We start from the raw sequence: 16,172 nt of genomic DNA, 5'->3' as shown, positions 1-16,172 counted from the left end.
TGACAGTCAGGAGGATGATTACTATGGCTATAGATGCTGACAGTCAGGAGGACGATAAGTATGGCTATAGATGCTGACAGTCAGGAGGATGATTACTATCGCAATAGATGCTGACAGTCAGGAGGATGATTACTATGGCTATAGATGCTGACAGTCAGGAGGATGATTACTATGGCTATAGATGCTGACAGTCAGGAGGATGATTGCTATGGCTATAGATGCTGACAGTCAGGAGGATGATTACTATGGCTATAGATGCTGACAGTCAGGAGGATGATTACTATGGCTATAGATGCTGATAGTCAGGTGGATGATTACTATGGCTATAGATGCTGACAGTCAGGAGGACGATAAGTATGGCTATAGATGCTGACAGTCAGGAGGATGATTACTATGGCAATAGATGCTGACAGTCAGGAGGATGATTACTATGACTATAGATGCTGACTGTCAGGAGGATGATTACTATGGCTATAGATGCTGACAGTCAGGAGGATGATTACTATGACCATAGATGCTGACTGTCAGGAGGATGATTACTATGGCTATAGATGCTGGGAGTCAGGAGGATGATTACTATGGCTATAGATTCTGGCAGTCAGGAGGATGATTACTATGGCTATAGATGCTGGCAGTCAGGAGGATGATTACTATGGCTATAGATGCTGGCGGTCAGGAGGATGATTACTATGGCTATAGATGCTGGCAGTCAGGAGGATGATTACTATGGCTATAGATGCTGACAGTCAGGAGGATGATTAAATGGCTATAGATGCTGACAGTCAGGAGGATGATTACTATGGCTATAGATGCTGACAGTCAGGAGGATGATTACTATTGCTATAGATGCTGACAGTCAGGAGGATGATTACTATGGCTATAGATGGGGACAGTAGGAGGATGATTACTATGGCTATAGATGCTGACAGTCAGGAGGATGATTACTATGGCTATAGATGCTGACAGTCAGGAGGATGATTACTATGGCTATAGATGCTGGCAGTCAGGAGGATGATTACTATGGCTATAGATGCTGGCGGTCAGGAGGATGATTACTATGGCTATAGATGCTGGCAGTCAGGAGGATGATTACTATGGCTATAGATGCTGAAAGTCAGGTGGATGATTACTATGGCTATAGATGCTGACAGTCAGGAGGATGATTACTATGGCTATAGATGCTGACAGTCAGGAGGACGATTAGTATGGCTAAAGATGCGGCCAGTCAGGAGGATGATTACTATGGCTATAGATGCTGACAGTCAGGAGGACGATTACTATGGCTAAAGATGCGGCCAGTCAGGAGGATGATTACTATGGATATAGATGCTGACAGTCAGGAGGATGATTACTATGGCTATAGATGCTGACAGTCAGGAGGATGATTACTATGGCTATAGATGCTGACAGTCAGTAGGATGATTACTATGGCTATAGATGCTGACAGTCAGGAGGACGATTAGTACGGCTATAGATGCTGACAGTCAGGAGGATGATTACTATAGCTATAGATGCTGACAGTCAGGAGGATGATTACTATGGCTATAGATGCTGACAGTCAGGAGGATGATTACTATGGCTATAGATTCTGGCAGTCAGGAGGCTGATTACAATGGCTATAGATGCTGACAGTCAGGAGGATGATTACTATGGCAATAGATCCTGACAGTCAGGAGGATGATTACTATGGCTATAGATGCTGACAGTCAGGAGGATGATTACTATGGCTATAGATGCTGACAGTCAGGAGGATGATTACTATGGCTATAGATGCTGACAGTCAGTAGGATGATTACTATGGCTATAGATGCTGGTAGTCAGGAGGATGATTACTAAGGCTATAGATGCTGGCAGTCAGGAGGATGATTACTATGGCTATAGATAATGGCAGTCAGGAGGATGATTACTGTGGCTATAGATGCTGACAGTCAAGAGGATGATTACTATGGCTATAGATGCTGACAGTCAGGAGGATGATTACTATGGCTATAGATGCTGACAGTCAGTTGGATGATTACTAAGGCTATAGATGCTGACAGCCAGGAGGAGGACAGATAGATGCTGACAGTGAGGAGGATGATTAATAGGGCTATAGATGCTGACAGCCAGGAGGAGGATAGATAGATGCCGACAGTCAGTAGGATGATTACTATGGCTATAGATGCCGGTAGTCAGGAGGATGATTACTGTGGCTATAGATGCTGGCAGTCAGGAGGGTGATTAATATGGCTATAGATGCTGACAGTCAGGAGGATGATTACTATGGCTATAGATGCTGACAGTCAGGAGGATGATTACTATGGCTGTAGATGCTGACAGTCAGGAGGATGATTACTATGGCTATAGATGCTGACAGTCAGGAGGATGATTACTATAGCTATAGATGCTGACAGTCAGAAGGATGATTACTAAGGCTATAGATGCTGACAGTCAGGAGGATGATTACTATGGCTATAGATGCTGACAGTCAGGAGGATGATTACTATGGCTATAGATGCTGACAGTCAGGAGGACGATTAGTATGGCTATAGATGCTGACAGTCAGGAGAATGATTACTATGGCTATAGATGCTGACAGTAAGGAGGATGATTACTGTGGCTAAAGATGCTGGCAGTCAGGAGGACGATTACATGGCTATAGATGCTGACAGTCAGGAGGATGATTACTATGGCTATAGATGCTGGCGGTCAGGAGGATGATTACTATGGCTATAGATGCTAAAAGTCAGGAGGACGATTACTTTGGCAATAGATCCTGACAGTCAGGAGGATGATTACTATGGCTATAGATGCTGACAGTCAGTAGGATGATTACTATGGCTATAGATGCTGGTAGTCAGGAGGATGATTACTAAGGCTATAGATGCTGGCAGTCAGGAGGATGATTACTATGGCTATAGATAATGGCAGTCAGGAGGATGATTACTGTGGCTATAGATGCTGACAGTCAAGAGGATGATTACTATGGCTATAGATGCTGACAGTCAGGAGGATGATTACTATGGCTATAGATGCTGACAGTCAGTTGGATGATTACTAAGGCTATAGATGCTGACAGCCAGGAGGAGGATAGATAGATGCTGACAGTGAGGAGGATGATTAATAGGGCTATAGATGCTGACAGCCAGGAGGAGGATAGATAGATGCCGACAGTCAGTAGGATGATTACTATGGCTATAGATGCTGGTAGTCAGGAGGATGATTACTGTGGCTATAGATGCTGGCAGTCAGGAGGGTGATTAATATGGCTATAGATGCTGACAGTCAGGAGGATGATTACTATGGCTATAGATGCTGACAGTCAGGAGGATGATTACTATGGCTGTAGATGCTGACAGTCAGGAGGATGATTACTATGGCTATAGATGCTGACAGTCAGGAGGATGATTACTATAGCTATAGATGCTGACAGTCAGAAGGATGATAACTAAGGCTATAGATGCTGACAGTCAGGAGGATGATTACTATGGCTATAGATGCTGACAGTCAGGAGGATGATTACTATGGCTATAGATGCTGACAGTCAGGAGGACGATTAGTATGGCTATAGATGCTGACAGTCAGGAGAATGATTACTATGGCTATAGATGCTGACAGTAAGGAGGATGATTACTGTGGCTAAAGATGCTGGCAGTCAGGAGGACGATTACATGGCTATAGATGCTGACAGTCAGGAGGATGATTACTATGGCTATAGATGCTGGCGGTCAGGAGGATGATTACTATGGCTATAGATGCTAAAAGTCAGGAGGACGATTACTTTGGCAATAGATCCTGACAGTCAGGAGGATGATTACTATGGCTATAGATGCTGACAGTCAGGAGGACGATTAAGTGGCTATAGATGCTGACAGTCAGGAGGACGATTACATGGCTATAGATGCTGACAGTCAGGAGGATGATTACTATGGCTATAGATGCTGACAGTCAGGAGGATGATTACATGGCTATAGATGCTGACAGTGAGGAGGTTGATTACTATGGCTATAGATGCTGACAGTCAGGAGGATGATTACATGGCTATAGATGCTGACAGTGAGGAGGTTGATTACTATGGCTATAGATGCTGACAGTCAGGAGGACGATTACATGGCTATAGATGCTGACAGTCAGGAGGATGATTACCATGGCTATAGATGCTGACAGTCAGGGGGATGATTACTGTGGCTATAGATGCTGACAGTCAGGAGGACGATTACATGGCTATAGATGCTGACAGTCAGGAGGATGATTACTATGGCTATAGATGCTGACAGCCTGGAGGATGATTACTATGGCTATAGATGCTGACAGTCAGGAGGATGATTACTATGGCTATAGATGCTGACAGTCAGAAGGAAGATTACTATGGATATAGATGCTGACAGTCAGGAGGATGATTACTATGGCTATAGATGCTGACAGTCAGGAGGATGATTACCATGGCTATAGATGCTGATAGTCAGGAGGATGATTACTATGGCTATAGATGCTGACAGTCAGAAGGAAGATTACTATGGCTATAGATGCTGACAGTCAGGAGGATGATTACTATGGCTAGAGATGCTGACAGTCAGGAGGATGATTACTATGGCTATAGATGCTGATAGTCAGGAGGATGATTACTATGGCTATAGATGCTGACAGTCAGAAGGAAGAATACTATGGCTATAGATGCTGACAGTCAGGAGGATGATTACTATGGCTATAGATGCTGACAGTCAGGAGGATGATTACTATGGCTATAGATGCTGACAGTCAGGAGGATGATTACTATGGCTATAGATGCTGACAGTCAGGAGGATGATTACTATGGCTATAGATGCTGACAGTCAGAAGCATGATTACTATGGCTGTAGATGCTGACAGTCAGGAGGATGATTACTATGGCTATAGATGCTGACAGTCAGGAGGATGATTACTATGGCTATAGATGCTGACAGTCAGGAGGACGATTACTATGGCTATAGATGTTGACAGTCAGCAGGATGATTACTATGGCTATAGATGCTAACAATCAGGAGGATGATTACTATGGCTATAGATGCTGACAGTCAAGGGGACCACCGGACTGGGGACCGTCGCTGGAGGCTCCGGACCGGGGACCGTCGTTGTAGGCCCCGGACCGGGGACAGTCGCTGGAGGCCCCCGTACTGGAGACCGTCGCTGGAGGCTCTGGACTGGGGACCCTCGCTGGAGGCTCCGGACCGGGGACAGTCGCTGGAGGCCCCCGTACTGGAGACCGTCGCTGGAGGCTCTGGACTGGGGACCGTCGCTGAAGGCTCCGGACTGACCCGTGGAGCAGGCACAGGATGAACCGGACTGCGGGGGAGCACTGGAGATATGGTGCTTAAAACTTGCACCGCTCCTCGTGGCTGAATGCCCACTTTTGCTCGGCACGTGCGGAGCGCAGGCATAGGACACACTGAGCTGTCACAGCGCACCGGAGACACAGTGCGCAGAGCCGGCGCAGGATACCCTGGGCCGAAAAGGCGCACCAGAGACCAAGAGCTCTGAGCTGGCACAATCCGCCCTGGCTGGATGCCCACTCTAGCGTGGCACTTGCGGAGAGCTGGCTCCAAGCGCACTGGGCTGGAGACACAGTGCGCTTTACCGCATAACACGGTGCCTGCCCGGTCACTAGCTCCCGCGGTAAGCACGGGGACTTAGCTCAGATATGTAACCTGACTCCGCCAATCTCCCCGTGTGCCCCACCCCAAGAAATGTTGGGGGCTGCCTCTCGTGCATGCTTCGTCGTGCCATCTCCTCGTATCTTCGCCGTTCCGCTTTTGATGCTTCCAGCTCCTCCTTAGGACGGCGATATTCTCAGTCACTAGTTCTCCTCCCAATGACTAGCATTACTCACAGTCACTAGTTCTCCTCCCAATGACTAGCATTACTCACAGTCACTAGTTCTCCTCCCAATGACTAGCATTACTCACAGTCACTAGTTCTCCAAGCCTATTCTTCATCTGTCACTGTCCTCACACTGTTTCATGAATTTAAATAACCAAAACAAGCACAACGAAAACACACAGATCCCCCCGCCCCCCCGCACATGCACACACACACACACTGATATGCGTGGGTGGGGTAGAAACGACAGGGTGTGTGTGTTTGTGTGTCTGTTTGCATCAGCAATTTTCTGAGACTTAAAACCCCTGCAGTCTTTAGTCTATCACTGGTGATGCCCCCTGCCCCGCCGGAGTCTGGCTAGATGTGTTCCCGCGGGCTGGTGTAAATGCTATATTGTGTTTGTGTGGCGTGTGTGTGTGTGTGTGTGTGTGTGTGTGTGTGTGTGTGTGTGTGTGTGTGTGTGTGTGTGTGTGTGTGTGTGTGTGTGTGTGTGTGTGTGTGTGTGTGTGTGTGTGTGTGTGTGTGTGTGTGTGTGTGTGTCTGTGTGTGTGTGTACGTGTGTACGTGTGTACGTGTGTACGTGTGTACGTGTGTACGTGTGTGCGTGTGTGCGTGTGTGCGTGTGTGTGTGTGTGTGTGTGTGTGTGTGTGTGTGTGTGTGTGTGTGTGTGTGTGTGTGTGTGTGTGTGTGTGTGTGTGTGTGTGGGTGTGTGTGTGTGTGTGTGTGTGTGTGTGGCTAGGTTGCTCAGGATCCAAGGCGTAATTTGTCATCCGTTCAGGTCCCCAGGACATCAGCAGATGACTTCATGTCCGGCCAATAGCAACGGTGAGCGCTGTTACCATCAATAAGGCTTGAGGTTTGCAAGGGCGTTGTGGACAGGTATGTTGGATTGGCGTAAGGCGCGACCTCTGGCTCCGAGGGTCGGGTATGCTAGGCACTTGTTTTGCTTTTTTTTTCCCAACCTTTGTCATTTGGAGTGAATGGTTAAACTTAACCGTCAAGATGTTTTTGTTTTATACCATAAGCTCCGGCAACGATCAATCCCAGGACTAGGTACTAGTTAGATTTTTAATTTTAATCCTATCCCAAACCTTTATGCCTATCCCATGAATTTATGTCTAAACTTAACCTTGAAAATTGCTTCTTTCAGTGTATGTGTGTGTCCGTGTGTGTGTGTGCGGGGGGGTGAAGTTCTGCCTGATTTATCTGCTGTCATGGCTTAGCTCTCTCCAGTGTGTTTATTTGCTAATTAGCTGGAGACAGTCACACACAAATACACTTGCACAGGCCTCCCGAGTGGCGCAGCAGTCTAAGGCACTAGAGAGAGAGAGAGAGAGAGAGAGAGAGAGAGAGAGAGAGAGAGAGAGAGAGAGAGAGAGAGAGAGAGAGAGAGAGAGCACTAGTGAAACAGACAGTGCTTTATCACAGAAGAATAAGAGGATCCTACATTATGACTGGCACCTCAAATAAGGTACGCACACACAAACAATCCTGTTTGTGATGGCCATCCAGCCTCTCTCTTTCTATTGCTAGAGTGGACTGGCCGTACAGGCACTCTCTATCTCTTGCTAGAGTGGATTGGCCGTGCAGGCCGATGTGCAAATGGTTAAAATACAAAAGGGAAAATGAATAAACATAAATATGGGTTGTATTTACAATGGTGTTTGTTCTTCACTGGTTGCCCATTTCTTGTGGCAACAGGTCACAAATCTTGCTGCTGTGATGGCACACAGTGGTAATTCACCCAATAGATATGGGAGTTTATCAAAATTGGGTTTGTTTTCGAATTCTTTGTGAATCTATATAATCTCAGGGAAATATATGTCTCTAATATGGTCATACATTTGGCAGGAGGTTAGGAAGTGCAGCTCAGTTTCCACCTCATTTTGTGGGCAGTGTGCACATAGCCTGTCTTCTCTTGAGAGCCAGGGCTGCCTACGGCGACCTTTCTCAATAGCAAGGCGATGCTCACTGAGTCTGTACATAGTCAAAGCTTTCCTTAAGTTTGGGTCAGTCACAGTGGTCAGGTGTTCTGCCACTGTGTACTCTCTGTTTAGGGCCAAATAGCATTCTAGTTTGCTCTGTTTTTTTGTCAATTCTTTCCAATGTGTCAAGTAATGATCTTTTTGTTTTCTCATGATTTGGTTGGGTCTAATTGTGTTGTTGTCCTGGGGCTCTGTGAGGTCTGTTTGTGTTTGTGAACAGAGCCCCAGGACCAGCTTGCTTAGGGGACTCTTCTCCAGGTTCATCTCTCTGTAGGTGATGGCTTTGTTATGGAAGGTTTGGGAATCGCTTCCTTTTTAGGTGGTTGTAGAATTTAACGGCTCTTCTCTGGATTTTGATAATTAGTGGGTATAGTCCTAATTCTGCTCTGCATGTATTATTTGGTGTTTTACATTGTACACAGAGGATATTTTAGCAGAATTCTGCATGCAGAGTCTCAATTTGGTGTTTGTCCCATTTTGTGAATTGTTTGGTGAGCGGACCCCAGACCTCACAAGCATAAAGGGCAATGGGCTCTATATCTGATTCAAGTATTTTTTAACCAGATCCTAATTGGTATGTCGAATTTTCTATCTCTTGCTAGAGGGGATGGGTAAACTCATCTCTGTCGTCTATCTTCTCTCTCCCTGCTCTCTTCCTTTCTTTGAGCTCCTCTTTTCATCATCCTTCCCTCTTCCTTCTCTTCTCCTCCCTATGCCAACCTCCTGTTTGGCACAGAGAAAGTGTGAAGGAGAAAGAGAGAGAGAGGGGCAGTGCTGAATAAGCATGTCTGTGCTGGGTATTGGGTGTGTCTCAGTGTGAGGTCACACAAACAGTGGACTACCAAACCGTCTGAGACCGCAGGCTACATTTCTAAATTTTATCACTCAGAGTAGCAATTAGGGTTAAGTGCCTTGCTCAAGGGCACCTCAACACATTTGTCACATAGTAGGCTCAGGGATTCGATCCAACGGATTTGAAAAATGTTTCTCCTCTCTCTCTCTTTCCTCTCTGACGTTGTGTCTCTCTTTTTCTCTCCCTCCCGCTCTCTCTCTTTCTGTCTCTCCTTTCTCTCGCTCTCTCTGTCTCTGTCTCTCTCTCTTTCTCTCTCCCCTCTCTCTCTTTCCTCTCTCACATTGTCTGTCTCTTTCTCTCTCCCCTCTCTCTCTCTTTCCTCTCTCACATTGTCTCTCTCTTTCTCTCCCCCCTCTCTCTCTCTTTCTCTCTCCCCTTTCTCTCACTCTGTCTCTGTCTCTCTCTCTTTCTCTCTCCCCTCTCTCTCTCTCTTTCCTCTCTCATGTTGTCTCTCTTTCTCTCTCTCCTCTCTCTCTCTTTCCTCTCTCACGTTGTCTCTCTCTTTCTCTCCCCCTCTCTCTTTCTCCCATTTCTCTCGCTCTCTCTGTCTCTGTCTCTCACTTTCTCTCTCTCCTCTCTTTCTGTCTTTATCTCTCTCGCTCTCTCTCTCTTTCCTTTGCTCTGTCTATCACTCTCTCCATTTCCTATCTCTTTTCTCTCTGATGTTATCTCTCCCTGTCTCTGTGCAGCTCTAGAGTGACTTTAGTGAATGTTAGCTGTGGGTTCAGTTGAAGTTCAACATAAACCCTTCCTGTGTAAATCTGTCTCTTCTCTTTATCTTGACATTAGGTTATGCTAAACCTTGAGCGGTATTGGGTCAAATGGATTCAAATCCTGAAATTGTATTTCCCAAACTTTAGGGAATTAAATAATGACTTGGAGAGCTTACAAGTACCTACTGGGACCGTGTGAATCTGTTACAGTGTTTCTATATCCTGGTCTTGGGGATCCAAAGGGGTGCACACCTGATTTCACCTGATTTCACAATCCAAGATGGCAGCGCAGTAAGACATGTATATCTGTCCTTGTCGTATTCCGTGTAAATAGCCCGTTTTTATCGTATATATCTTAATCTCTCTTTCTATCTATGAACTAAATATACTTTCCTGCAACCCGCCTCACCCAATGTGGTACGGATCTGCTATTTCTATTCCTTATAACTGGACCTTCCATCCGGCGCTAGTCAGCTAACTAGCTGCTAGTCTTTGTTAGCCATGGCTAGCTGTCCTCTAGTCAGCTAACTAGCTGCTAGTCTTTGTTAGCCACGGCTAGCTGTCCTCTAGTCAGCTAACTAGCTTCTAGTCTTTGTTAGCCACGGCTAGCGGTTCTCGCCTTTTTTCCCCGGAGACGGTCTAGATTGGATGTTCTGAAACAGCTGTCCAGATTGGACCCTCTAGCCTGTTCAACCTCTCTTTCGTATCGTCTGAGATCCTCAAAGATTGGAAAGCTGCCGCGGTCATCCCCCTCTTCAAAGGGCGAGACACTCTAGACCCAAACTGTTATAGACCTATATCTGTCCTACCCTGCCTTTCTAAGGTCTTCGAAAGCCAAGTTAACAAACAGATCTCCGACCATTTCGAATCCCACCTTACTTTCTCCGGTATGCAATCTGTTTTCCGAGGTGGTCATGGGTGCACCTCAGCCACGCTCAAGGTCCTGAACGATATCATAACTGCCATCGATAAAAGACAATATCGTGCATCGACCTGGCCAAGACTTTCGACTCTGTCAATCATCTCATTCTTATCGGCAGACTCGACAGCCTTGGTTTCTCAAATGATTGCCTCTCCTGGTTCACCAACTACTTCTCAGACAGAGTTCAGTGTGTCAAATCGGAGGGCCTGTTGTCCGGACCTCTGGCAGTCTCTATGGTCTCAACTCTTAATGATCGGCTATGAAAAGCCAACTGACATTTATTCCTGATTATTATTTGACCATGCTTGTCACTTATGAACATTTTGAACATCTTGGCCATGTTCTGTTATAATCTCCACCCGGCACAGCCAGAAGAGGACTGGCCACTCCTCATAGCCTGGTTCCTCTCTAGGTTTCTTCCTAGGTTTTGGCCTTTCTAGGGAGTTTTTCCTAGCCACCGTGCTTCCACACCTGCATTGCTTGCTGTTTGGGGTTTTAGGCTGGGTTTCTGTACAGCACTTCGAGATATTAGCTGATGTACGAAGGGCTATATGAAATAAACTTGATTTGATTTGATTTGATATGGAGGTGCCACAGGGTTCAATTCTCGGGCCGACTCTTTTCTCTGTATACATCAATGATGCATCGCTCTTGCTGCTGGTGATTCTCTGATCCACCTCTACGCAGATGACACCATTCTGTATACTTCTGGCCCTTCTTTGGACACTGTGTTAACAACACTCCAGACGAGCTTCAATGCCATACAACTCTCCTTCCGAGGTCTCCAACGCTCTTAAATGCAAGTAAAACTAAATGCATGCTCTTCAACCGATCGCTGCCCGTACCTGCCCGCCCGTCTAGCATCACTACTCTGGACGGTTCTGACTTAGAATACGTGGACAACTACAAATACCTAGGTGTCTGGTTAGACTCTAAACTCTCCTTCCAGACTATCCTACCAATCCTTGACTTCGGCGATGTCATTTACAAAATAGCCTCCAACACCCTACTCAGCAAAATGGATGCAGTCTATCACAGTGCCATCCGTTTCGCCCCACATACTACCCACCACTGTGACCTGTATGCTCTCGATGGCTGGCCCTCACTTCATATTCGTCGCCAAACCCACTGGCTCCAGGTCATCTATAAGTCTTTGCTAGGTAAAGCCCCACCTTATCTCAGCTCACTAGTCACCATAGCCGGTGCACCCACCCGTGGTCACCCCCAAAGCCAACTCCTCCTTTGGTCACCTTTCCTTCCAGGTCTCTGCTACCAATGACTGGAACAAATTGCAAAAATCACCAAAGCTGGAGACTCATATCTCCCTCACTAACTTTAAGCATCAGCTGTCAGAGCAGCTTACTGATCACTGCACCTGTACACAGCCCATTTGTAAATAGCCCACCCAACTACCTCATCCCCATATTGTTATTAATTTCTTTGCTCTTTTGCACCCCAGTATTGCTACTTGCACATTCATCTTCTGCACATCTATCACTCCAGTGTTTAATTGCTAAATTGTAATTATTTCGCCACTATGGCCTATTTATTGCCTTACCTTCCTAATCTTACTTCATTTGCACACACTGTATATAGACTTTTCTATTGTGTTGTTTATCCCATGTGTAACTCTGTGTTGTTGTTTGTGTCACACTGCTTTAATTTATCTTGGCCAGGTCGCAGTTGTAATTGAGAACTTGTTCTCAACTGGCCTACCTGGTTAAATAAAGGTGGGGGAAACGTTTGATTAGTGGAAGTAAACGTAGAGCTGTTTGGGTCCCCAGGACGACGTGTAAGAAACACTGCTGTAGGAACTTAATCTTACACATGTTCCTTTATTTAACTAGTGAAGTCAGTTACGAACAAATTCTTATTTACAATGATGACTTACACCGGCCAAACCCGGACGATGCTGGGTCAATTGTGCGCCGCCCTATGGTACTTCCAATCACGGCCGGATGTGATACAGCCTGAAATCGAACCAGGGACTGTAGTGACGCCTCTTGCACAAAGGGACAACATATAACACCTGACTCAATTCAATTTGATTCATCCCATAAGGGACTTGATTCATTACATAAGGGACTTGATTCATCTCATAAGGGACTTGATTCATCACATAAGAGACTTGATTTATCCCATAAGGGACTTGATTCATGATTCATCCCATAAGGGACTTGATTCAAGATTCATCCCATAAGGGACTTGATTCGTCTCCCATAAGGGACTTGATTCATCCCACAAGGTACTTGATTCACCTCATAAGAGACATGCTCCATTGTAATGCATTGTGATATAGTATGTGACAGATAAACTGTGTTACTCCAAACAGAACATTGGGTGTCTGCCACAACATGCTGACACACAAATAAAAACATACGCACACGCACACACGTGCACATACACGTGCACACACGTGCACACACAACAGGACATTGGGTGGCTGCCACACCATGAGCTCATCATCTCTCCTGTTGTTTGGGTTTCGCTCAGGTGTCGGAGCCCTGTTTACACAGCTCACTGATGCCCCCTGCAGGGCTACACAGGGAGCACAGCCTCTAAGACCCCCCCCCCCTCCCTCAGTGGGCCCAAGGGTCAGATCAGAGGCCTGCCAAGGAACCCGTCTGACCGGCTTTCCGGAGTCTCATAATCTGCCTGACACTCTCGAGGCCCCCATTCACTGTCAGTCATTAGGTCTATTAGAGAGCAGTGGATGAGCCTGATTTTCATTAGGATGGGTGTGTGATAAGCATGTAATCTTTCTGACACCAGGCGACCAGGGAAAAGAGCCAAACCATTAGAAATACACGGAACTAAAATATAACCGCAACACGCAAAGTCTTGGTTCCATGTTTCCTGAGCTGAAATTAAAAAAAATCACAGGAATTTTCCCATCTCTCACATTTTGTGCACAAATTTGTTTACATCTTTGTTAGTGAGCATTTCTCTTTTGCCAAGATAATCCATCCACCTGACAGGTGTGGCATTATCAAGAAGCTGATTAAACAGTATGATCATTACATAGGTGAACCTTGTGCTGGGTACAATAAAAGGCCACTTTAAAATGTGCAGTGTTGTCACACAACACAATGCCACAGACGTCTCAAGTTTTGAGGGAGCGTGCAATTGGCATGCTGACTACAGCAATGACCTCCATAGCTGTTGCCAGAGAATTGAATTTTATTTTCTCTACCTCCGCCTCCAATGTAATTTTAGAGAATTTGGCAGGACGTCCAATCGGCCTCACAACCGAAGTCCACGTGTAACCACGTCAGCCCGGGACCTCCACATCCGGCTTCTTCACATGCGGGATTGTCTGACAGGGATGGGGGAAATTGGCTGGGCCTGGCTGCTCAGTGGGTGGGCTTGGCTGCCAAGTGGGTGGGCCTATGCCCTTCAAGGCCCATGTGATGATAAGGCAGCAGTGTCCAGCTGTGACATTAACCCTGGTTTTGAAGCAACGATTTGAAATGGAAAAATGGGCTTTTATACATGTAAGTCATGCCTGAATTGACTGTAATTCTGCATCACAAATGGCATATTATTCCCTACTTTGTTTAAAAGTATAAAACAACTGAAACTCTACAAAGAATCCCCTCATTCTGTCCTGTTCTATTTCAATTCAAGTCAGGATTCTAATTCCAGAACCTTCTCTTCTCTCTCAGCCATATCTCCTCATTCGTTCTATATTAATATGTTACCCTTCTATGGTACCGCCGAGCCATTCCTAACCAATAAACAGAGGCGCTCTTCTGTGGAAATGTATTTATCTTTCCCCACTAACTCCATTCTGGCTCTTCCAGTCTCCCTTCAATTGCTCTCTCTGCCATTTAATTTATATTAATGGCTATGCAACTGGCATCAGAATCCAATCCAGAGCTAGATTGGAGCGACCAGTCACTGCACATGAGAAAATATGCATAGGGTTGTTATCGGCAGCAATGTGTAGACTAACGACTAACGTATGTGCGCTCATTGTGTTTCAGAGAATTGTTTGACTCGCCTGATACATGCATACATTAACTTGGGTGATGTGTTAGGGAAGCTAATTCGGAGTGTGTGGGTTGGGTTGCGGGTGTGTCTCTTCTGTGAATGGAATGTTGACTAACATCAGAGAGTCTCTTCTGTGAATGGAACGTTGACTAACATCAGAGAGTCTCTTCTGTGAATGGAACGTTGACTAACATCAGAGAGTCTCCTCTGTGAATGGAATGTTGTCTAACATCAGAGAGTCTCTTCTGTGAATGGAACGTTGACTAACATCAGAGAGTCTCTTCTGTGAATGGAATGTTGTCTAACATCAGAGAGTCTCTTCTGTGAATGGATGATGTGATCTGGGTCTGCTGGACTGAAGAGATCGGTGTGCGTCCCATAGGGCTCTGGTCAAAAGTAGTGCACTATGTAGGGAATAGGGTGGCATTTGAAACGCAGCCTGGGTGTGCTGTGTGACTCGTCTCCAGTGATAGAGGCCAGGTGGGACATTAGGAGAGCTCAGGGGGCAAAGGTCATGTTTTACAACCTACACACACAAACGTACACACATACGTGTGCACACACACACACACACAAACACACACTAGCAAGCTCACTGGGCTGGCACAGAAACACACAAACGTGCACGCACACACGCGCACACACACACACACACACACACACACACACGCACACACACCTGCCTGAATATGCCTGCTGCTCTGATAACCACACTGTGGTGTATTGTGTGGCCAACTAGGTACGCACAAAGGCGTGTTAAAGGTTTATAGTGTTGGGTCAGTGATGAGGTAGTCTCAGGTATGGGGTGGCAGGTAGCCAAGTGGTTAGAGTGTTGGACTAGTAACCGCAAGGTTGCAAGATCCAATCCCTGAGCTGACAAGATAAAAAAATCTGTTGTTCTGCCCCTGAACAAGGCAGTTAACCCACTGTTCCTAGGCCGTCATTGAAAATAAGAACTTGTTCTTTACTGACTTGCCTGGTTAAATATAAATGGTGAGCTGGGTTCCAATGGAATGATTTACAGCTTTGTGTATGTGGGGGAGTGGAACACTGGACAGCTTCATTTGGTCTTCCCTCAGAGCTTTTACACAGGACAAAGGCTCTGTACCTGGAGCAGAGCCATGCGTTACTGCGGGACGCCCGATGTCGCCCACGGGACCCGGCGGACAGCTCGTGTACACTAGCACTCATCCAGCCTCGTCCCCTACCAGCCGTCATGGGCTCGTGTACACTAGCATGTGGTAAATGTGGCCTCCCGGGTGGCGCAGTGGTCTAGGGCACTGCATCGCAGTGCTAGCTGCGCCACCAGAGTCTCTGGGTTCGCGCCCAGGCTCTGTCGCAGCCGGCCGCAACCGGGAGGTCCGTGGGGCGACGCACAATTGGCATAGCGTTGTCCGGGTTAGGGAGGGTTTGGCCGGTAGGGATATCCTTGTCTCAGTATGTAAAAATGTAATTTAAAAAAATTTAAAAAATATGTAATAAAATGTATGCACTCTACTGTAAGTCGCTCTGGATAAGAGCGTCTGCTAAATGACTAAAATGTAAATGTAAATGTAAAATGTAAATTGCTTCGGGACACCCAGAGTGGCTGGCTTGTGGGCGTGCTGACAGCATATAGCAGCAGTTTGGTTGTGTATCAATAATTCAGCATAGCAAGTATGTATGAAGGTCTGGTTTTTAAATGGGTACATAGTTTAATCCATTCTCCATTTCATTAATTTATTCACGGGTAAATAGTAATATGCTCTAAACTGATCTGGTGACAAACAAACTTTTCTGCCCTGTTTCCAATCAGCCACATGGCTGGGAAAACATATTCAACTAAGTAAATACTATATATGTGGTATTGGTACTGTATAAGGTACTATAT

Source organism: Salvelinus fontinalis, chromosome 22 (assembly GCF_029448725.1).
Source record: "Salvelinus fontinalis isolate EN_2023a chromosome 22, ASM2944872v1, whole genome shotgun sequence".
Taxonomy (NCBI): Eukaryota; Metazoa; Chordata; class Actinopteri; order Salmoniformes; family Salmonidae; genus Salvelinus; species Salvelinus fontinalis.
This window is presented reverse-complemented; position numbering follows the sequence as displayed.